This window comes from Pimephales promelas, chromosome 22, assembly GCF_988280905.1.
Source record: "Pimephales promelas chromosome 22, fPimPro1.hap1.1, whole genome shotgun sequence".
Classification (NCBI taxonomy): domain Eukaryota; kingdom Metazoa; phylum Chordata; class Actinopteri; order Cypriniformes; family Leuciscidae; genus Pimephales; species Pimephales promelas.
In genome coordinates this window covers 20,365-42,182 of record NC_142790.1, presented here as the reverse complement: position 1 = coordinate 42,182, position 21,818 = coordinate 20,365, and the positions used below count along the sequence as shown (strand labels likewise).

General features: G+C 44.0%; 6 long non-coding RNA genes across 8 annotated transcripts; all 6 read left to right on the top strand.

The window, feature by feature from the left end:
• Positions 1 to 870: 870 nt before the first annotated feature.
• LOC148969496 (uncharacterized) lies at positions 871 to 1,385 on the top strand. Its single transcript, XR_016149225.1, has 3 exons — positions 871 to 1,012; positions 1,110 to 1,165; positions 1,262 to 1,385. It is a non-coding gene; the product is annotated as an uncharacterized LOC148969496 (long non-coding RNA).
• Positions 1,386 to 6,514: 5,129 nt separating this feature from the next.
• On the top strand, positions 6,515 to 8,066 carry LOC148969495 (uncharacterized). Of its 2 annotated transcripts, XR_016149366.1 has the most exons (4): positions 6,515 to 7,395; positions 7,487 to 7,585; positions 7,683 to 7,751; positions 7,848 to 8,066. It is a non-coding gene; the product is annotated as an uncharacterized LOC148969495 (long non-coding RNA). The 2 variants fall into 2 exon arrangements; XR_016149367.1 differs by having other exon boundaries at positions 7,350 to 7,585.
• A 125-nt stretch (positions 8,067 to 8,191) lies between these two features.
• LOC148969494 (uncharacterized) lies at positions 8,192 to 8,701 on the top strand. Its single transcript, XR_016149157.1, has 3 exons — positions 8,192 to 8,305; positions 8,403 to 8,458; positions 8,555 to 8,701. It is a non-coding gene; the product is annotated as an uncharacterized LOC148969494 (long non-coding RNA).
• Positions 8,702 to 10,500: 1,799 nt separating this feature from the next.
• LOC148969493 (uncharacterized) lies at positions 10,501 to 12,435 on the top strand. Of its 2 annotated transcripts, XR_016149289.1 has the most exons (4): positions 10,504 to 11,775; positions 11,867 to 11,965; positions 12,063 to 12,131; positions 12,228 to 12,435. It is a non-coding gene; the product is annotated as an uncharacterized LOC148969493 (long non-coding RNA). The 2 variants fall into 2 exon arrangements; XR_016149288.1 differs by having other exon boundaries at positions 10,501 to 11,965.
• Positions 12,436 to 14,715: 2,280 nt separating this feature from the next.
• LOC148969492 (uncharacterized) lies at positions 14,716 to 15,237 on the top strand. Its single transcript, XR_016149110.1, has 3 exons — positions 14,716 to 14,866; positions 14,964 to 15,019; positions 15,116 to 15,237. It is a non-coding gene; the product is annotated as an uncharacterized LOC148969492 (long non-coding RNA).
• Positions 15,238 to 17,039: 1,802 nt separating this feature from the next.
• On the top strand, positions 17,040 to 21,585 carry LOC120462817 (uncharacterized). Its single transcript, XR_016149331.1, has 3 exons — positions 17,040 to 17,793; positions 17,894 to 17,957; positions 18,057 to 21,585. It is a non-coding gene; the product is annotated as an uncharacterized LOC120462817 (long non-coding RNA).
• Positions 21,586 to 21,818: the final 233 nt, after the last annotated feature.

Below are 21,818 nucleotides of genomic sequence, written 5' to 3'. Positions count from 1 at the left end.
GAAGGACTACAGGAGCCTGATCGAGACGGTACGCAACACATCGCCTGAAGTAACGATCATCGTGTCTGGACTGCTTCCCACGCACAGACAAGGACGGGAAAGGTTCAGTAGATTATTTGCACTAAATGAATGGTTAATGTCATTGTGTAATGAACAGAAACTGCTCTTTGTAAATATTTGGAATCTGCTCTAGGAGAGATCTAGGCTGTATCGTGCTGATGGCCTTCACCCCAGCAGAATTGGAGCGGCTGTTGTGTCGGACATCTCCAAGATGTTACACACCAGATGACTAGTAAGTCAAAGTCCAAATCACAGTCTTTGTTTTCCAAACTTAATTGATATGCTTAGCGTGGAACATTATATTAAAACTGTGTCTGTTCCTCGTTTAGTGACGCCTGTGGAGAGATGACTCGACGCCTGTGGAGAGACTACTCAGCCTGTGAGCTGCTGGATCGGCGGTCAGCAGTTGAAACATCACATGCCGATGCTCACAAGTCAGTGGTTAGTTACTCTTTGACTCTGATTTCATCTACTCCATGCGTTTCTCTGCCCAGGAGGACGCGATCATCTCTGGCTTCATTCACTCTGGCACCGACACAGCACCATGGATCATACAGCGGAAGACACGAGCCAGGACCAGAGCAAGAACCTCTCCGCCGCCCCTCCCGGTCTTGGAGATCTCGACCCCGAACCGCTTCTCCCCTCTTCGCGAGTTGTAACGCGACGCCACCGTGATCATGGGCACGTCCATGGTCCGTCATGTCTGTGCTACCTCAGGTAAGGATAAGTTGCGCACTCACTGCTTTCCTGGTGCTCATGTTCTTTATGTTGCTGCACAGGTTCCTGAGATCCTGAACGGTGATGAGCGCGTCGGAGCTGTTGTGCTGAACGTGGGAGTGAACGACATCAGGCTGAGGTTCTAAAGAAGGACTACAGGAGCCTGATCGAGACGCAACACATCGCCTGAAGCAATGATCGTGTCTGCACTGCTTCCCACTTACAGACATGACTAGTAAGTCAAAGTCCAAATCACAGTTTTTGTTGTCCAAACTTAATTGATATGCTTAGTGTGGAACATTATATTGAAACTGTGTCTGTTCCTCGTCTAGTGACGCCTGTCGAGAGACGACTCGACGCCTGTGGGCTGTGAGCTGCTGGTTCAGTGGTCAGCACTTGAAACATCACACGGCGATGCTCACAAGTCAGTGGTTGGTTACTCTTTGACTCTGACTTCATCTACTCCATGCGTTTCTCTGCCCAGAAGGACGCGATCATCTCTGGCTTCATTCACTCCGGCACTGACACAACACCATGGATCACACAGCGGAAGACACGAGCCAGGACCAGAGCTAGAACCTCTCTGCCGCCCCTCCCGGTCTTGGAAATCTCGACCCGGAACCGCTTCTCCCCTCTTGGTGAGTCGGAACGCGTTGCCACCGTGATCATGGGCACGTCCATGGTCCGTCATGTCCGTGCTACCTCAGGTAAGGGTAAGGTGCGCACTCACTGCTTTCCTGGTGCTCATGTTCTTGATGTTGCTGCACAGGTCCCTGAGATCCTGAACGGTGATAAGCACATCAGAGCTGTTGTGCTGAACGTGGGAGCGAACGACATCAGGCTGAGGTTCTGAAGAAGGACTACAGGAGCCTGATCGAGACGGTATGCAACACATCGCCTGAAGCAACGAGCCTTGCACATCTAACCCTTTCTGTGTCTTCTTTAAATCTTTTCTAGATTTTTTTTTTCGACTAAGTTTCACTAGTCGTCTTCTAATTTATTTATCTTTAATAAAGAAAATAAATTTCTAATCCTTAAGCAGATCCACGCACACGCTATTTAGCTGGCGCTTAACTGTTCAATTACTGGCCAGAATTGAACAGTTAAAGCCCCACGCTGGGCGCCATGTTTTACGGTGTGTGCTTTAATCTTAACACCTTTTAACCTTATTATTTATTATCCTCAGGTTAGTTTGAGTAAGTCAAATCTGCCCTAAATCATTAGCATTCGATTGGTATTTACAATTGTTCAGATGACTTCTCTGTGGTCAGATCTTGCTTAAGGTTTATTAACAACACTGTTTGACGATTACTTGTAATTAGCATTAGTTACTTATTAATGTAAATATTCCAGAAATAAAAATTAGGCTCAAACTTAAATTCTTCATGCTCCAAAACTCTGGAATCTACTCCTGTGTAAGGGAAATCATTATGGACATCAGCTATGCTAATTATTTCCCATCTGTTTTCTGCTGTTATCTCGGGACGCTTGTCCTGAGAAAAATGGCGTTCGTCAGCTCCAGTTTGTATCCAGCCTCTCATGGAGACTTCAGATGTCCCAACACCTGCAATGAGAAGACTAAATGCCTGTGAAGAGACGACTCAACACCTGTGAAAGATGACTCGACGCCTGTGGAAAGACGACTCAATGCTGGCGATATGTTATGCCCTTAATATTACATGGTTATCTAAATGTAATTTTCCATGTACTTTTCTGTAATGCACTTTCTGTAAAGCTGCTTTGAAACAAGTATTGTGAAGGGACTATACAAATAAACTTGAATTCACTTGCAGGGCCAACAGACAGAGTTTACAGCGGGGGAGCTTCACTGCAAAGCAGACAGGTGAGCATACAGGTACGTAATCCTCTTCTTTACCGTGACAGTGGGGCTCGACAGCCTTAGTCAAACGGGTTGGCGCGTATGGTTGAGTTGCGGAGAGTTTGTAAAATTGTGGTTTAACATCTACTCCTGTGTAATGGAAATCATTATGAACATCAGCTATGCTAATTATTTCCCATCTGTTTTCTGCTGTTCTCTTGGGACGCTTGTCCCGAGAAAAATGGAGTTCGTCAACTCCAGTTTGTCGGAGCTGTTGTACTGCACGCGGGAGTGAATGACATCAGGCTGAGGTTCTGAAGGACTACAGGAGCCTGTTTGAGACGATACGCAACACATCGCCTGAAGTAACGATCATCGTGTCTGGACTGCTTCCCACGTACAGACAAGGACGGGAAAGGTTCAGTAGATTATTTGCACTAAATGAATGGTTAATGTCATTGTGTAATGAACAGAAACTGCTCTTTGTAAATATTTGGAATCTGCTCTAGGAGAGATCTAGGCTGTATCGTGCTGATGGCCTTCACCCCAGCAGAATCGGAGCGGCTGTTGTGTCGGACATCTCCAAGATGTTACACACCAGATGACTAGTAAGTCAAAGTCCAAATCACAGTCTTTGTTTTCCAAACTTAATTGATATGCTTAGCGTGGAACATTATATTAAAACTGTGTCTGTTCCTCGTTTAGTGACGTCTGTGGAGAGATGACTCGACGCCTGTGGAGAGACGACTCAGCCTGTGAGCTGCTGGATCGGCGGTCAGCACTTGAAACATCACATGCCAATGCTCACAAGTCAGTGGTTGGTTACTCTTTGACTCTGACTTCATCTACTCCATGCGTTTTTCTGCCCAGAAGGACGCGATCATCTCTGGCTTCATTCACTCTGGCACCGACACAACACCATGGATCATACAGCGGAAGACACGAGCCAGGACCAGAGCAAGAACCTCTCCGCCGCCCCTCCCGGTCTTGGAGATCTCGACCCCGAACCGCTTCTCCCCTCTTCGCGAGTTGTAACGCGACGCCACCGTGATCATGGGCACGTCCATGGTCCGTCATGTCTGTGCTACCTCAGGTAAGGATAAGTTGCGCACTCACTGCTTTCCTGGTGCTCATGTTCTTGATGTTGTTGCACAGGTTCCTGAGATCCTGAACGGTGATGAGCGCGTCGGAGCTGTTGTGCTGAACGTGGGAGCGAACGACATCAGGCTGAGGTTCTAAAGAAGGACTACAGGACCCTGATCGAGACGCAACACATCGCCTGAAGCAATGATCGTGTCTGCACTGCTTCCCACTTACAGACATGACTAGTAAGTCAAAGTCCAAATCACAGTTTTTGTTGTCCAAACTTAATTGATATGCTTAGTGTGGAACATTATATTGAAACTGTGTCTGTTCCTCGTCTAGTGACGCCTGTCGAGAGACGACTCGACGCCTGTGGGCTGTGAGCTGCTGGTTCAGTGGTCAGCACTTGAAACGTCACACGCCGATGCTCACAAGTAAGTGGTTGGTTACTCTTTGACTCTGACTTCATCTACTCCATGCGTTTCTCTGCCCAGAAGGACGCGATCATCTCTGGCTTCATTCACTCTGGCACTGACACAACACCATGGATCACACAGCGGAAGACATGAGCCAGGACCAGAGCTAGAACCACTCTGCCGCCCCTCCCGGTCTTGGAGATCTCGACCCAGAACCGCTTCTCCCCTCTTGGTGAGTCGGAACGCGACGCCACCGTGATCATGGGCACGTCCATGATCCGTCATGTCCGTGCTACCTCAGGTAAGGGTAAGGTGCGCACTCTCTGCTTTCCTGGTGCTCATGTTCTTGATGTTGCTGCACAGGTCCCCGAGATCCTGAACGGTGATAAGCGCGTCAGAGCTGTTGTGCTGAACGTGGGAGCGAACGACATCAGGCTGAGGTTCTGAAGGACTACAGGAGCCTGATCGAGACGGTACGCAACACATCGCCTGAAGCAACGAGCTTTGCACATCTAACCCTTTCTGTGTCTTCTTTAAATCTTTTCTAGATTTTTTTTTTCGACTAAGTTTCACTAGTCGTCTTCTAATTGATTTATCTTTAATAAAGAAAATAAATTTCTAATCCTTAAGCACATCCACGTACATGCTATTTAGCTGGCGTTTAACTGTTCAATTACTGGCCAGAATTGAACAGTTAAAGCCCCATGCTGGGCGCCATGTTTTACGGTGTGTGCTTTAAATCTTAACACCTTTTAACCTTATTATTTATTATCCTCAGGTTAGGTCGAGTAAGTCAAATCTGCCCTAAATCATTAGCATTCGAATGGTATTTATGATTGTTCAGATGACTTCTCTGTGGTCAGTTCTTGCTTAAGGTTTATTAACAAAACTGCTAGACGATTACTTGTAATTAGCATTAGTTATTTATTAATGTAGATATTCCAGAAAGAAAAGTTAGGCTAAAATTTAAATTCTTTATGCTCAAACTCTGGAATCTACTCCTGTGTAAGGGAAATCATTATGGACATCAGCTATGCTAATTATTTCCCATCTGTTTTCTGCTGTTATCTCGGGACGCTTGTCCCGAGAAAAATGGCGTTCGTCAACTTCAGTTTGTCGGAGCTGCTGTACTGCACGTGGGAGTGAACGACATCAGGCTGAGGTTCTGAAGAAGTTCTACAGAAGCCTGTTCGAGACGGTATGCAACACATCGCCTGAAGCAACGATCATGGTGTCTGGGCCGCTTCCCACGTACAGACAAGGACAGGAAAGGTTCAGTAGAATATTTGCACACACCTAATAAATAGTAAGTCAAAGTCCAAATCACAGTCTTTGTTGTCCAAACTTAATTGATATGCTTAGTGTGGAACATTATCTTGAAACTGTGTCTATTCCTCGTTTAGTGACGCCTGTGGAGAGACTACTCTGCCTGTGAGCTGCTGGATCCGCGGTCAGCGCTTGAAACATCACAAGCCGATGTTCACAAGTCAGTGGTTAGTTATTCTTTGACTCTGACTTCGTCTACTCTATGTGTTTCTCTGCCCAGGAGGATGCGATCATCTCTGGCTTCATTCAGTCCAGCACCGACACAACACCATGGATCACACAGCGGAAGACAAGAGCCAGGACCAGAGCTAGAACCTCCCCGCCGCCCCTCCCGGTCTTGGAGATTTTGACCCAGAACCGCTTCTCCGCTCTTTGCGAGTCGGAAAGGGACGACGCCGTGGTCATCGGCACGCCAATGGTCCGTCATGTCCGTGCTACCTCAGGTAAGGATAAGGTGTGCACTCATTGCTTTCCTGGTGCTCATGTTCTTGATGTTGTTGCACAGGTTCCTGAGATCCTGAACGGTGATGAGCGCGTCAGAGCTGTTGTGCTGAACGTGGGAGCGAACGACATCAGGCTGAGGTTCTGAAGGACTACAGGAGCCTGATCGAGACGGTACGCAACACATCGCCTGAAGCAACGAGCCTTGCACATCTAACCCTTTCTGGGTCTTCTTTAAATAATCTTTTCTAGATTTTTTTTTTCCGACTAAGTTTCACTAGTCGTCCTCTAATTGATTTATCTTTAAAAAAGAAAATAAATTTCTAATCCTTAAGCACATCCACGCACACGCTATTTAGCTGGCGCTTAACTGTTCAATTACTGGCCAGAATTGAACAGTTAAAGCCCCACGCTGGGCGCCATGTTTTACGGTGTGTGCTTTAATCTTAACACCTTTTAACCTTATTATTTATTATCGTCAGGTTAGTTCGAGTAAGTCAAATCTGCCCTAAATCATTAGCATTCGATTGGTATTTACAATTGTTCAGATGACTTCTCTGTGGTCAGTTCTTGCTTAAGGTTTATTAACAACACTGTTTGACGATTACTTGTAATAAGCATTAGTTACTTATTAATGTAAATATTCCAGAAATAAAAGTTAGGCTCAAACTTAAATTCTTCATGCTCCAAAACTCTGGAATCTACTCCTGTGTAAGGGAAATCATTATGGACATCAGCTATGCTAATTATTTCCCATCTGTTTTCTGCTGTTATCTCGGGACGCTTGTCCTGAGAAAAATGGCGTTCGTCAGCTCCAGTTTGTATCCAGCCTCTCATGGAGACTTCAGATGTCCCAACACCTGCAATGAGAAGACTAAATGCCTGTGAAGAGACGACTCAACACCTGTGAAAGATGACTCGACGCCTGTGGAAAGACGACTCAATGCTGGCGATATGTTATGCCCTTATTATTACATGATTATCTAAATGTAATTTTCCATGTACTTTTCTGTAATGCACTTTCTGTAAAGCTGCTTTGAAACAAGTATTGTGAAGGGACTATACAAATAAACTTGAATTCACTTGCAGGGCCAACAGACAGAGTTTACAGCGGGGGAGCTTCACTGCAAAGCAGACAGGTGAGCATACAGGTACGTAATCCTCTTCTTTACCGTGACAGTGGGGCTCGACAGCCTTAGTCAAACGGGTTGGCGCGTATGGTTGGGTTGCGGAGAGTTTGTAAAATTGTGGTTTAACATCTACTCCTGTGTAATGGAAATCATTATGAACATCAGCTATGCTAATTATTTCCCATCTGTTTTCTGCTGTTCTCTTGGGACGCTTGTCCCGAGAAAAATGGAGTTCGTCAACTCCAGTTTGTCGGAGCTGTTGTACTGCACGCGGGAGTGAATGACATCAGGCTGAGGTTCTGAAGGACTACAGGAGCCTGTTTGAGACGATACGCAACACATCGCCTGAAGTAACGATCATCGTGTCTGGACTGCTTCCCACGTACAGACAAGGACGGGAAAGGTTCAGTAGATTATTTGCACTAAATGAATGGTTAATGTCATTGTGTAATGAACAGAAACTGCTCTTTGTAAATATTTGGAATCTGCTCTAGGAGAGATCTAGGCTGTATCGTGCTGATGGCCTTCACCCCAGCAGAATCGGAGCGGCTGTTGTGTCGGACATCTCCAAGATGTTACACACCAGATGACTAGTAAGTCAAAGTCCAAATCACAGTCTTTGTTTTCCAAACTTAATTGATATGCTTAGCGTGGAACATTATATTAAAACTGTGTCTGTTCCTCGTTTAGTGACGCCTGTGGAGAGATGACTCGACGCCTGTGGAGAGACGACTCAGCCTGTGAGCTGCTGGATCGGCGGTCAGCACTTGAAACATCACATGCCAATGCTCACAAGTCAGTGGTTGGTTACTCTTTGACTCTGACTTCATCTACTCCATGCGTTTTTCTGCCCAGAAGGACGCGATCATCTCTGGCTTCATTCACTCTGGCACCGACACAACACCATGGATCATACAGCGGAAGACACGAGCCAGGACCAGAGCAAGAACCTCTCCGCCGCCCCTCCCGGTCTTGGAGATCTCGACCCCGAACCGCTTCTCCCCTCTTCGCGAGTTGTAACGCGACGCCACCGTGATCATGGGCACGTCCATGGTCCGTCATGTCTGTGCTACCTCAGGTAAGGATAAGTTGCGCACTCACTGCTTTCCTGGTGCTCATGTTCTTGATGTTGTTGCACAGGTTCCTGAGATCCTGAACGGTGATGAGCGTGTCGGAGCTGTTGTGCTGAACGTGGGAGCGAACGACATCAGGCTGAGGTTCTAAAGAAGGACTACAGGACCCTGATCGAGACGCAACACATCGCCTGAAGCAATGATCGTGTCTGCACTGCTTCCCACTTACAGACATGACTAGTAAGTCAAAGTCCAAATCACAGTTTTTGTTGTCCAAACTTAATTGATATGCTTAGTGTGGAACATTATATTGAAACTGTGTCTGTTCCTCGTCTAGTGACGCCTGTCGAGAGACGACTCGACGCCTGTGGGCTGTGAGCTGCTGGTTCAGTGGTCAGCACTTGAAACGTCACACGCCGATGCTCACAAGTAAGTGGTTGGTTACTCTTTGACTCTGACTTCATCTACTCCATGCGTTTCTCTGCCCAGAAGGACGCGATCATCTCTGGCTTCATTCACTCCGGCACTGACACAACACCATGGATCACACAGCGGAAGACACGAGCCAGGACCAGAGCTAGAACCACTCTGCCGCCCCTCCCGGTCTTGGAGATCTCGACCCAGAACCGCTTCTCCCCTCTTGGTGAGTCGGAACGCGACGCCACCGTGATCATGGGCACGTCCATGATCCGTCATGTCCGTGCTACCTCAGGTAAGGGTAAGGTGCGCACTCTCTGCTTTCCTGGTGCTCATGTTCTTGATGTTGCTGCACAGGTCCCCGAGATCCTGAACGGTGATAAGCGCGTCAGAGCTGTTGTGCTGAACGTGGGAGCGAACGACATCAGGCTGAGGTTCTGAAGGACTACAGGAGCCTGATCGAGACGGTACGCAACACATCGCCTGAAGCAACGAGCTTTGCACATCTAACCCTTTCTGTGTCTTCTTTAAATCTTTTCTAGATTTTTTTTTTCGACTAAGTTTCACTAGTCGTCTTCTAATTGATTTATCTTTAATAAAGAAAATAAATTTCTAATCCTTAAGCACATCCACGTACATGCTATTTAGCTGGCGCTTAACTGTTCAATTACTGGCCAGAATTGAACAGTTAAAGCCCCACGCTGGGCGCCATGTTTTACGGTGTGTGCTTTAAATCTTAACACCTTTTAACCTTATTATTTATTATCCTCAGGTTAGGTCGAGTAAGTCAAATCTGCCCTAAATCATTAGCATTCGAATGGTATTTATGATTGTTCAGATGACTTCTCTGTGGTCAGTTCTTGCTTAAGGTTTATTAACAAAACTGCTAGACGATTACTTGTAATTAGCATTAGTTATTTATTAATGTAGATATTCCAGAAAGAAAAGTTAGGCTAAAATTTAAATTCTTTATGCTCAAACTCTGGAATCTACTCCTGTGTAAGGGAAATCATTATGGACATCAGCTATGCTAATTATTTCCCATCTGTTTTCTGCTGTTATCTCGGGACGCTTGTCCCGAGAAAAATGGCGTTCGTCAACTTCAGTTTGTCGGAGCTGCTGTACTGCACGTGGGAGTGAACGACATCAGGCTGAGGTTCTGAAGAAGTTCTACAGAAGCCTGATCGAGACGGTATGCAACACATCGCCTGAAGCAACGATCATGGTGTCTGGGCCGCTTCCCACGTACAGACAAGGACAGGAAAGGTTCAGTAGAATATTTGCACACACCTAATAAATAGTAAGTCAAAGTCCAAATCACAGTCTTTGTTGTCCAAACTTAATTGATATGCTTAGTGTGGAACATTATCTTGAAACTGTGTCTATTCCTCGTTTAGTGACGCCTGTGGAGAGACTACTCTGCCTGTGAGCTGCTGGATCCGCGGTCAGCGCTTGAAACATCACAAGCCGATGTTCACAAGTCAGTGGTTAGTTATTCTTTGACTCTGACTTCGTCTACTCTATGTGTTTCTCTGCCCAGGAGGATGCGATCATCTCTGGCTTCATTCAGTCCAGCACCGACACAACACCATGGATCACACAGCGGAAGACAAGAGCCAGGACCAGAGCTAGAACCTCCCCGCCGCCCCTCCCGGTCTTGGAGATTTTGACCCAGAACCGCTTCTCCGCTCTTTGCGAGTCGGAAAGGGACGACGCCGTGGTCATCGGCACGCCAATGGTCCGTCATGTCCGTGCTACCTCAGGTAAGGATAAGGTGTGCACTCATTGCTTTCCTGGTGCTCATGTTCTTGATGTTGTTGCACAGGTTCCTGAGATCCTGAACGGTGATGAGCGCGTCAGAGCTGTTGTGCTGAACGTGGGAGCGAACGACGTCAGGCTGAGGTTCTGAAGGACTACAGGAGCCTGATCGAGACGGTACGCAACACATCGCCTGAAGCAACGAGCCTTGCACATCTAACCCTTTCTGGGTCTTCTTTAAATAATCTTTTCTAGATTTTTTTTTCCGACTAAGTTTCACTAGTCGTCCTCTAATTGATTTATCTTTAAAAAAGAAAATAAATTTCTAATCCTTAAGCACATCCACGCACACGCTATTTAGCTGGCGCTTAACTGTTCAATTACTGGCCAGAATTGAACAGTTAAAGCCCCACGCTGGGCGCCATGTTTTACGGTGTGTGCTTTAATCTTAACACCTTTTAACCTTATTATTTATTATCCTCAGGTTAGTTCGAGTAAGTCAAATCTGCCCTAAATCATTAGCATTCGATTGGTATTTACAATTGTTCAGATGACTTCTCTGTGGTCAGTTCTTGCTTAAGGTTTATTAACAACACTGTTTGACGATTACTTGTAATTAGCATTAGTTACTTATTAATGTAAATATTCCAGAAATAAAAGTTAGGCTCAAACTTAAATTCTTCATGCTCCAAAACTCTGGAATCTACTCCTGTGTAAGGGAAATCATTATGGACATCAGCTATGCTAATTATTTCCCATCTGTTTTCTGCTGTTATCTCGGGACGCTTGTCCTGAGAAAAATGGCGTTCGTCAGCTCCAGTTTGTATCCAGCCTCTCATGGAGACTTCAGATGTCCCAACACCTGCAATGAGAAGACTAAATGCCTGTGAAGAGACGACTCAACACCTGTGAAAGATGACTCGACGCCTGTGGAAAGACGACTCAATGCTGGCGATATGTTATGCCCTTAATATTACATGATTATCTAAATGTAATTTTCCATGTACTTTTCTGTAATGCACTTTCTGTAAAGCTGCTTTGAAACAAGTATTGTGAAGGGACTATACAAACAAACTTGAATTCACTTGCAGGGCCAACAGACAGAGTTTACAGCGGGGGAGCTTCACTGCAAAGCAGACAGGTGAGCATACAGGTACGTAATCCTCTTCTTTACCGTGACAGTGGGGCTCGACAGCCTTAGTCAAACGGGTTGGCGCGTATGGTTGGGTTGCGGAGAGTTTGTAAAATTGTGGTTTAACATCTACTCCTGTGTAATGGAAATCATTATGAACATCAGCTATGCTAATTGTTTCCCATCTGTTTTCTGCTGTTCTCTTGGGACGCTTGTCCCGAGAAAAATGGAGTTCGTCAACTCCAGTTTGTCGGAGCTGTTGTACTGCACGCGGGAGTGAATGACATCAGGCTGAGGTTCTGAAGGACTACAGGAGCCTGATCGAGACGATACGCAACACATCGCCTGAAGTAACGATCATCGTGTCTGGACTGCTTCCCACGTACAGACAAGGACGGGAAAGGTTCAGTAGATTATTTGCACTAAATGAATGGTTAATGTCATTGTGTAATGAACAGAAACTGCTCTTTGTAAATATTTGGAATCTGCTCTAGGAGAGATCTAGGCTGTATCGTGCTGATGGCCTTCACCCCAGCAGAATCGGAGCGGCTGTTGTGTCGGACATCTCCAAGATGTTACACACCAGATGACTAGTAAGTCAAAGTCCAAATCACAGTCTTTGTTTTCCAAACTTAATTGATATGCTTAGCGTGGAACATTATATTAAAACTGTGTCTGTTCCTCGTTTAGTGACGCCTGTGGAGAGATGACTCGACGCCTGTGGAGAGACGACTCAGCCTGTGAGCTGCTGGATCGGCGGTCAGCACTTGAAACATCACATGCCAATGCTCACAAGTCAGTGGTTGGTTACTCTTTGACTCGGACTTCATCTACTCCATGCGTTTTTCTGCCCAGAAGGACGCGATCATCTCTGGCTTCATTCACTCTGGCACAACACCATGGATCACACAGCGGAAGACACGAGCCAGGACCAGAGCTAGAACCTCTCCGCCGCCCCTCCCGGTCTTGGAGATTTCGACCCAGAACCGCTTCTCCCCTCTTTGCGAGTTGGAAAGCGACGACGCCGTGGTCATCGGCACGCCAATGGTCCGTCATGGCCGTGCTGCCTCAGGTAAGGATAAGGTGCGCACTCACTCCTTTCCTGGTGCTCATGTTCTTGTTGTTGCACAGGTTCCTGAGATCCTGAACGGTGATGAGCGTGTCAGAGCTGTTGTGCTGAACGTGGGTGGTTCTGAAGGACTACAGGAGCCTGATCAAGACGGTACGCAACACATCGCCTAAAGAAACGAGCCTTGCAAATCTAACCCTTTCTGGGTCTTCTTTAAATAATCTTTTCTTGATTTTTTTTTTTTTTCGACTAAGTTTCACTAGTCGTCTTCTAATTGATTTATCTTTAAAAAAGAAAATAAATTTCTAATCCTTAAGCACATCCACGCACACGCTATTTAGCTGGCGCTTAACTGTTCAATTACTGGCCAGAATTGAACAGTTAAAGCCCCACGCTGGGCGCCATGTTTTACGGTGTGTGCTTTAATCTTAACACCTTTTAACCTTATTATTTATTATCCTCAGGTTAGTTTGAGTAAGTCAAATCTGCCCTAAATCATTAGCATTCGATTGGTATTTACAATTGTTCAGATGACTTCTCTGTGGTCAGTTCTTGCTTAAGGTTTATTAACAACACTGTTTGACGATTACTTGTAATTAGCATTAGTTACTTATTAATGTAAATATTCCAGAAATAAAAATTAGGCTCAAACTTAAATTCTTCATGCTCCAAAACTCTGGAATCTACTCCTGTGTAAGGGAAATCATTATGGACATCAGCTATGCTAATTATTTCCCATCTGTTTTCTGCTGTTATCTCGGGACGCTTGTCCTGAGAAAAATGGCGTTCGTCAGCTCCAGTTTGTATCCAGCCTCTCATGGAGACTTCAGATGTCCCAACACCTGCAATGAGAAGACTAAATGCCTGTGAAGAGACGACTCAACACCTGTGAAAGATGACTCGACGCCTGTGGAAAGACGACTCAATGCTGGCGATATGTTATGCCCTTAATATTACATGATTATCTAAATGTAATTTTCCATGTACTTTTCTGTAATGCACTTTCTGTAAAGCTGCTTTGAAACAAGTATTGTGAAGGGACTATACAAATAAACTTGAATTCACTTGCAGGGCCAACAGACAGAGTTTACAGCGGGGGAGCTTCACTGCAAAGCAGACAGGTGAGCATACAGGTACGTAATCCTCTTCTTTACCGTGACAGTGGGGCTCGACAGCCTTAGTCAAACGGGTTGGCGCGTATGGTTGGGTTGCGGAGAGTTTGTAAAATTGTGGTTTAACATCTACTCCTGTGTAATGGAAATCATTATGAACATCAGCTATGCTAATTATTTCCCATCTGTTTTCTGCTGTTCTCTTGGGACGCTTGTCCCGAGAAAAATGGAGTTCGTCAACTCCAGTTTGTCGGAGCTGTTGTACTGCACGCGGGAGTGAATGACATCAGGCTGAGGTTCTGAAGGACTACAGGAGCCTGTTTGAGACGATACGCAACACATCGCCTGAAGTAACGATCATCGTGTCTGGACTGCTTCCCACGTACAGACAAGGACGGGAAAGGTTCAGTAGATTATTTGCACTAAATGAATGGTTAATGTCATTGTGTAATGAACAGAAACTGCTCTTTGTAAATATTTGGAATCTGCTCTAGGAGAGATCTAGGCTGTATCGTGCTGATGGCCTTCACCCCAGCAGAATCGGAGCGGCTGTTGTGTCGGACATCTCCAAGATGTTACACACCAGATGACTAGTAAGTCAAAGTCCAAATCACAGTCTTTGTTTTCCAAACTTAATTGATATGCTTAGCGTGGAACATTATATTAAAACTGTGTCTGTTCCTCGTTTAGTGACGTCTGTGGAGAGATGACTCGACGCCTGTGGAGAGACGACTCAGCCTGTGAGCTGCTGGATCGGCGGTCAGCACTTGAAACATCACATGCCAATGCTCACAAGTCAGTGGTTGGTTACTCTTTGACTCTGACTTCATCTACTCCATGCGTTTTTCTGCCCAGAAGGACGCGATCATCTCTGGCTTCATTCACTCTGGCACCGACACAACACCATGGATCATACAGCGGAAGACACGAGCCAGGACCAGAGCAAGAACCTCTCCGCCGCCCCTCCCGGTCTTGGAGATCTCGACCCCGAACCGCTTCTCCCCTCTTCGCGAGTTGTAACGCGACGCCACCGTGATCATGGGCACGTCCATGGTCCGTCATGTCTGTGCTACCTCAGGTAAGGATAAGTTGCGCACTCACTGCTTTCCTGGTGCTCATGTTCTTGATGTTGTTGCACAGGTTCCTGAGATCCTGAACGGTGATGAGCGCGTCGGAGCTGTTGTGCTGAACGTGGGAGCGAACGACATCAGGCTGAGGTTCTAAAGAAGGACTACAGGACCCTGATCGAGACGCAACACATCGCCTGAAGCAATGATCGTGTCTGCACTGCTTCCCACTTACAGACATGACTAGTAAGTCAAAGTCCAAATCACAGTTTTTGTTGTCCAAACTTAATTGATATGCTTAGTGTGGAACATTATATTGAAACTGTGTCTGTTCCTCGTCTAGTGACGCCTGTCGAGAGACGACTCGACGCCTGTGGGCTGTGAGCTGCTGGTTCAGTGGTCAGCACTTGAAACGTCACACGCCGATGCTCACAAGTAAGTGGTTGGTTACTCTTTGACTCTGACTTCATCTACTCCATGCGTTTCTCTGCCCAGAAGGACGCGATCATCTCTGGCTTCATTCACTCCGGCACTGACACAACACCATGGATCACACAGCGGAAGACACGAGCCAGGACCAGAGCTAGAACCACTCTGCCGCCCCTCCCGGTCTTGGAGATCTCGACCCAGAACCGCTTCTCCCCTCTTGGTGAGTCGGAACGCGACGCCACCGTGATCATGGGCACGTCCATGATCCGTCATGTCCGTGCTACCTCAGGTAAGGGTAAGGTGCGCACTCTCTGCTTTCCTGGTGCTCATGTTCTTGATGTTGCTGCACAGGTCCCCGAGATCCTGAACGGTGATAAGCGCGTCAGAGCTGTTGTGCTGAACGTGGGAGCGAACGACATCAGGCTGAGGTTCTGAAGGACTACAGGAGCCTGATCGAGACGGTACGCAATACATCGCCTGAAGCAACGAGCTTTGCACATCTAACCCTTTCTGTGTCTTCTTTAAATCTTTTCTAGATTTTTTTTTTCGACTAAGTTTCACTAGTCGTCTTCTAATTGATTTATCTTTAATAAAGAAAATAAATTTCTAATCCTTAAGCACATCCACGTACATGCTATTTAGCTGGCGCTTAACTGTTCAATTACTGGCCAGAATTGAACAGTTAAAGCCCCATGCTGGGCGCCATGTTTTACGGTGTGTGCTTTAAATCTTAACACCTTTTAACCTTATTATTTATTATCCTCAGGTTAGGTCGAGTAAGTCAAATCTGCCCTAAATCATTAGCATTCGAATGGTATTTATGATTGTTCAGATGACTTCTCTGTGGTCAGTTCTTGCTTAAGGTTTATTAACAAAACTGCTAGACGATTACTTGTAATTAGCATTAGTTATTTATTAATGTAGATATTCCAGAAAGAAAAGTTAGGCTAAAATTTAAATTCTTTATGCTCAAACTCTGGAATCTACTCCTGTGTAAGGGAAATCATTATGGACATCAGCTATGCTAATTATTTCCCATCTGTTTTCTGCTGTTATCTCGGGACGCTTGTCCCGAGAAAAATGGCGTTCGTCAACTTCAGTTTGTCGGAGCTGCTGTACTGCACGTGGGAGTGAACGACATCAGGCTGAGGTTCTGAAGAAGTTCTACAGAAGCCTGTTCGAGACGGTATGCAACACATCGCCTGAAGCAACGATCATGGTGTCTGGGCCGCTTCCCACGTACAGACAAGGACAGGAAAGGTTCAGTAGAATATTTGCACACACCTAATAAATAGTAAGTCAAAGTCCAAATCACAGTCTTTGTTGTCCAAACTTAATTGATATGCTTAGTGTGGAACATTATCTTGAAACTGTGTCTATTCCTCGTTTAGTGACGCCTGTGGAGAGACTACTCTGCCTGTGAGCTGCTGGATCCGCGGTCAGCGCTTGAAACATCACAAGCCGATGTTCACAAGTCAGTGGTTAGTTATTCTTTGACTCTGACTTCGTCTACTCTATGTGTTTCTCTGCCCAGGAGGATGCGATCATCTCTGGCTTCATTCAGTCCAGCACCGACACAACACCATGGATCACACAGCGGAAGACAAGAGCCAGGACCAGAGCTAGAACCTCCCCGCCGCCCCTCCCGGTCTTGGAGATTTTGACCCAGAACCGCTTCTCCGCTCTTTGCGAGTCGGAAAGGGACGACGCCGTGGTCATCGGCACGCCAATGGTCCGTCATGTCCGTGCTACCTCAGGTAAGGATAAGGTGTGCACTCATTGCTTTCCTGGTGCTCATGTTCTTGATGTTGTTGCACAGGTTCCTGAGATCCTGAACGGTGATGAGCGCGTCAGAGCTGTTGTGCTGAACGTGGGAGCGAACGACATCAGGCTGAGGTTCTGAAGGACTACAGGAGCCTGATCGAGACGGTACGCAACACATCGCCTGAAGCAACGAGCCTTGCACATCTAACCATTTCTGGGTCTTCTTTAAATAATCTTTTCTAGATTTTTTTTTTCCGACTAAGTTTCACTAGTCGTCCTCTAATTGATTTATCTTTAAAAAAGAAAATAAATTTCTAATCCTTAAGCACATCCACGCACACGCTATTTAGCTGGCGCTTAACTGTTCAATTACTGGCCAGAATTGAACAGTTAAAGCCCCACGCTGGGCGCCATGTTTTACGGTGTGTGCTTTAATCTTAACACCTTTTAACCTTATTATTTATTATCCTCAGGTTAGTTCGAGTAAGTCAAATCTGCCCTAAATCATTAGCATTCGATTGGTATTTACAATTGTTCAGATGACTTCTCTGTGGTCAGTTCTTGCTTAAGGTTTATTAACAACACTGTTTGACGATTACTTGTAATTAGCATTAGTTACTTATTAATGTAAATATTCCAGAAATAAAAGTTAGGCTCAAACTTAAATTCTTCATGCTCCAAAACTCTGGAATCTACTCCTGTGTAAGGGAAATCATTATGGACATCAGCTATGCTAATTATTTCCCATCTGTTTTCTGCTGTTATCTCGGGACGCTTGTCCTGAGAAAAATGGCGTTCGTCAGCTCCAGTTTGTATCCAGCCTCTCATGGAGACTTCAGATGCCCCAACACCTGCAATGAGAAGACTAAATGCCTGTGAAGAGACTACTCAACACCTGTGAAAGATGACTCGACGCCTGTGGAAAGACGACTCAATGCTGGCGATATGTTATGCCCTTAATATTACATGATTATCTAAATGTAATTTTCCATGTACTTTTCTGTAATGCACTTTCTGTAAAGCTGCTTTGAAACAAGTATTGTGAAAGGACTATACAAACAAACTTGAATTCACTTGCAGGGCCAACAGACACAGAGCTTACAGTGGGGGAGCTTCACTGCAAAGCAGACAGGTGAGCATACAGGTACGTAATCCTCTTCTTTAAGTGACAGACAGAGAACTTACGGCTGGAGGTTTCACTGCAAAGCAGTCAGTTAAACATTCACTACTTGTCTCTTCACAGTGGACTGCCAGATAAATACACTCAATGGTCTGTGAAGTACAACAATGTTAGCCTCTTCTTATGCAGTCAGAATGTGATGGGGAAAACTCCGGTAAGAAGTGGACATCCAGGGGTTTAGGTTCACGCTTCACACAGCAAACAGTGCATCACATCCCTTCATCTCAACAATTCAGTACTAAGTGGGAAATATTCATATATATGGCCGTTGCCCTTCTTCTGAACTGGCATTCACATCAAGAGGTCCCACAGACACGAGAGGAGGATGGAAATTGATTTGGACTACTCATGATCTCTCACAAATGATCTTCTGTCCCATGGTTACCTCCTTATTGAATCAGCCTGCTCTTTCTCCCAACTCACAGCACCGTGCCTGTTCGCCGGCCCCACTTCCTCTTCACCACGGCTCACACTTTCTCTGAGAGCACTTCTCCCAAAACAATGCCCCGTTTGGTCTGTACTTCCTCCTTTTATACTCCTGTAATTGCAACGTGTCCCAATCGCGAAGTTTTACTCCCCATGCACAGCTGCCAGCGACGTTTGGCTGATGACCCCATTTTCGGGGATTTTTGCACTACCCTGGAACTATCCCGGTGTTCCTTTTTTTTGGGTCTGGCGGGAGGCAATCATGGCAAACATTAGTTCCGCTTTGTTGTGGACAAAGTTGGATTTTGTCACCCTGTTACATGTACTTTTACAAAATTTACAATTTTATATTTGTGCATTTATTTTATTACTTTCTCTTGTCTTTGCATTTTTTTTTCTAAGCCCGTTGTTTTTTGTTTATGATTTAATGTCTTCCATCCATCTTTCATTTATGCTATTTTAATTGTTAGTAATTATGCTGTTCTATGTTCCTGTCCAATTGACTTTTATGCCGATGGGGTTTGACTTGTGTGCATCTTGACTTGTTTGACTTGAGTGGATCTTGACTTGTTTGACTTGTGTTGATCTTGACTTGTGTGGGTCTTGACTTGTGTTTGACTTGCGTGGGTCTTGACTTGTGTTTGACTTGTGTTGATCTTTACTTGTGTTTGACTTGTGTGGATCCTGACTTGTGTTTGACTTGTGTTGATCCTGACCTGTGTGGGTCTTGACTTGATGTTGATCTTGACTTGTGTGGGTCTTGACTTGTTTCACTTGTGTGGATCCTGACTTGTGACTTGTGTGGATCCTGACTTGTGTTTGACTTGTGTGGGTCTTGACTTGTGTTTGACTTGTGTGGATCTTGACTTGTGTTTGACTTGTGTTGATCTTGACTTGTGTGGGTCTTGAGTTGTGTTTGACTTGAGTGGATCTTGACTTGTGTTTGACTTGTGGGTCTTGACTTGTGTTTGACTTGAGTGGATCTTGACTTGTTTGACTTGTGTTGATCTTTACTTGTGTTTTGACTTGTGGGTCTTGACTTGTGTTTGACTTGTGTGGGTCTTGACTTCTGTGGATAATGCCTTCTATTGTCTCTGTAGCACAGGAGCACTTTTAAAAAAAGAGAATTTATTAATGCCATGAAATTGATTTGACAACATTTGCTTTTGTATTTATGGCTTGGAGCACTTTTAAAAAAAGAGAATTTATTAATGTCATGAAATTGATTTGACAACATTTGCTTTTGTATTTATGGCTTGGACACTTGTACCTTTTTTTAAGCCCCTTTCCCCCTTCTTAATACTCATTTTGTGTTATGACCTTTTTTTCTGGTCTATTTGCACTGATGATATTGTGCTTTTGGTTTGCTATTCTTTGCATTTATTTAATCTTTTAATACTTCCATACCTCTGTTACCTTTCCCTTTAAACTACTTGTAAATATGCCCTTGTCCTATGTTTTAGTCAATTTTAGTTGTATAGTGCTTCTCAAAATAGTTTAAAAGTGTCCTTATGCCACTTAATTTTAGCCTTTGTGTTCCTTTTCATCATTTATATTGGTTTGTCCTAGTATCCTGTTCGAATCCCTCATTTAAGTTTGATTGTCAAATGATGGCATTTGTTCATTATTTCTTATGTGTTTTTTTGATATTGTCTTTAAAATTTTGTATTTTTACACTTTTGTAAGAAGTCCCTATTTGTGTGCCCCTTGCTTCATGCTCCTTTTTTCCCTTTTGTAGAAATGTTAATGTTTTGTATTTATGCTGTTGATTGAATGTATTTCATTGACAAATGTAAGGGAACACAACAGGCAATCATTTTCTTCTATTCTTCTTCTAAATGTTTTGAAAAAAAAAAAGATATGCATTAACTGTACTGTCATTTTAATGCATTGTAGTTTTAGGTCTTGCATTTTATGGTCTGAAATTAAATATCTCCAACTTCTTAAATGTTACTGTTCAGAGAGAGACTGTGGGCTTTCTGAGAAGGAACATGGCATTCTTGTATGTACAGTCACTGCAAATCTTCACTACATTAATGCCTTTTATTATTTATACTTGTATAAAGCAAATTACTTGTACAGCTTTATAAAACACAGTCCTGAAACTGCTGCTGTTGTATTTATGCCTTAACCTCATGTATTTAAGATTTTTTTTTTATTGTCACAATGGCACTTTTTGTATCGGTGCATTTTCCCATCTTTTATCTTAATTTCATTCCTTTTTCTTGTCTTTCCCTTTTTTTTCCTAAGCCTATTTTTTTTGTTTGATTTAATGTCTTCCATCTTTTATTAATGCTCCTGGTCTTAGTCAATGGGACAGGGCATAAAAAGGCTTTACCCTGTTCTATTTTGTATTGAAAGGAACTGCGTCAAATGGTTTGTCTGTACTTTTTGCATAATTATGCACTTGTTATTCTCTTACTGTCTTTTGTATGTTCGCATTAGTCTCATCGTGCCCATTTTCTGCTTTGGTTCATCTCTGTTGTTGTGGTCACTTGTATTTCATTCTGTGATTTCATTCAGCCTGTTTGAATTTTGTTCATCCCCTGATGGTATGGCTATTGGGTTCATGGGGTACTTGGTTCTCCACATTAACAGAAGTTAATGAAAATGAAGTTTCTTTTTAAGTGTTCAATTATTGCAATTGGGTGGGTGGGACTTGTAAAGACAAGGGACTCGTCAAAGGACTTGTGGATCTTGACTTGTGTTCGACTGACTTGTCCAGGGTTGATTTCAACCCTTCACCTCAATCAACTGCAGGTGCAAATCAAAGTTACTTGAGCTACAATATATAGAGGTGTATTCCACTCACAAAGACAATTTCTTTTTTCAGTTTTTTTGTTTTTATTTATATTGTACTAAATGTAATTTTTGTATTTATGGTTTCGCCTCTTGTTCCATTTAAGATCAATTTTGTCCTTTTATTATCCCTTTCTATTTTATGACCCTTTTGTCTCAAATAACATAAAAAAACAATAAAATAAAAACCTAAATATACCATAAATGTGTTTTTTATATTTCTTTCACTGGTTTCTAACATTTTCTGTCTGCTTTTTATGTTCTTGTTTGCCTTTCTTATATGCTATTGTTTTCCTTTCTTATATTGTAAAGCTTTGTACTGAAGTTGTAAACTTACTTTTTTGTATTTTGTTGCACTTGATTTTGTTTTCATTTTAATTTCTTTGTTTTTTTTACTTAGGTTAACAAAAGGCTTTAAACAGAACATTGAAACAAATATGGACCATAAACCGTGTTTCTACTCTTTTATGACTTTACTTGTGCCCATATTGTGTAATTTGGAACACCCCATTTGTGAATCGTAACCTTTTTTTGCATTTTCAAAATTACTTTAAGTTTTTGTGAGGTTTATAATCTGTTTTGGTTTATTTTGTGTTCCCA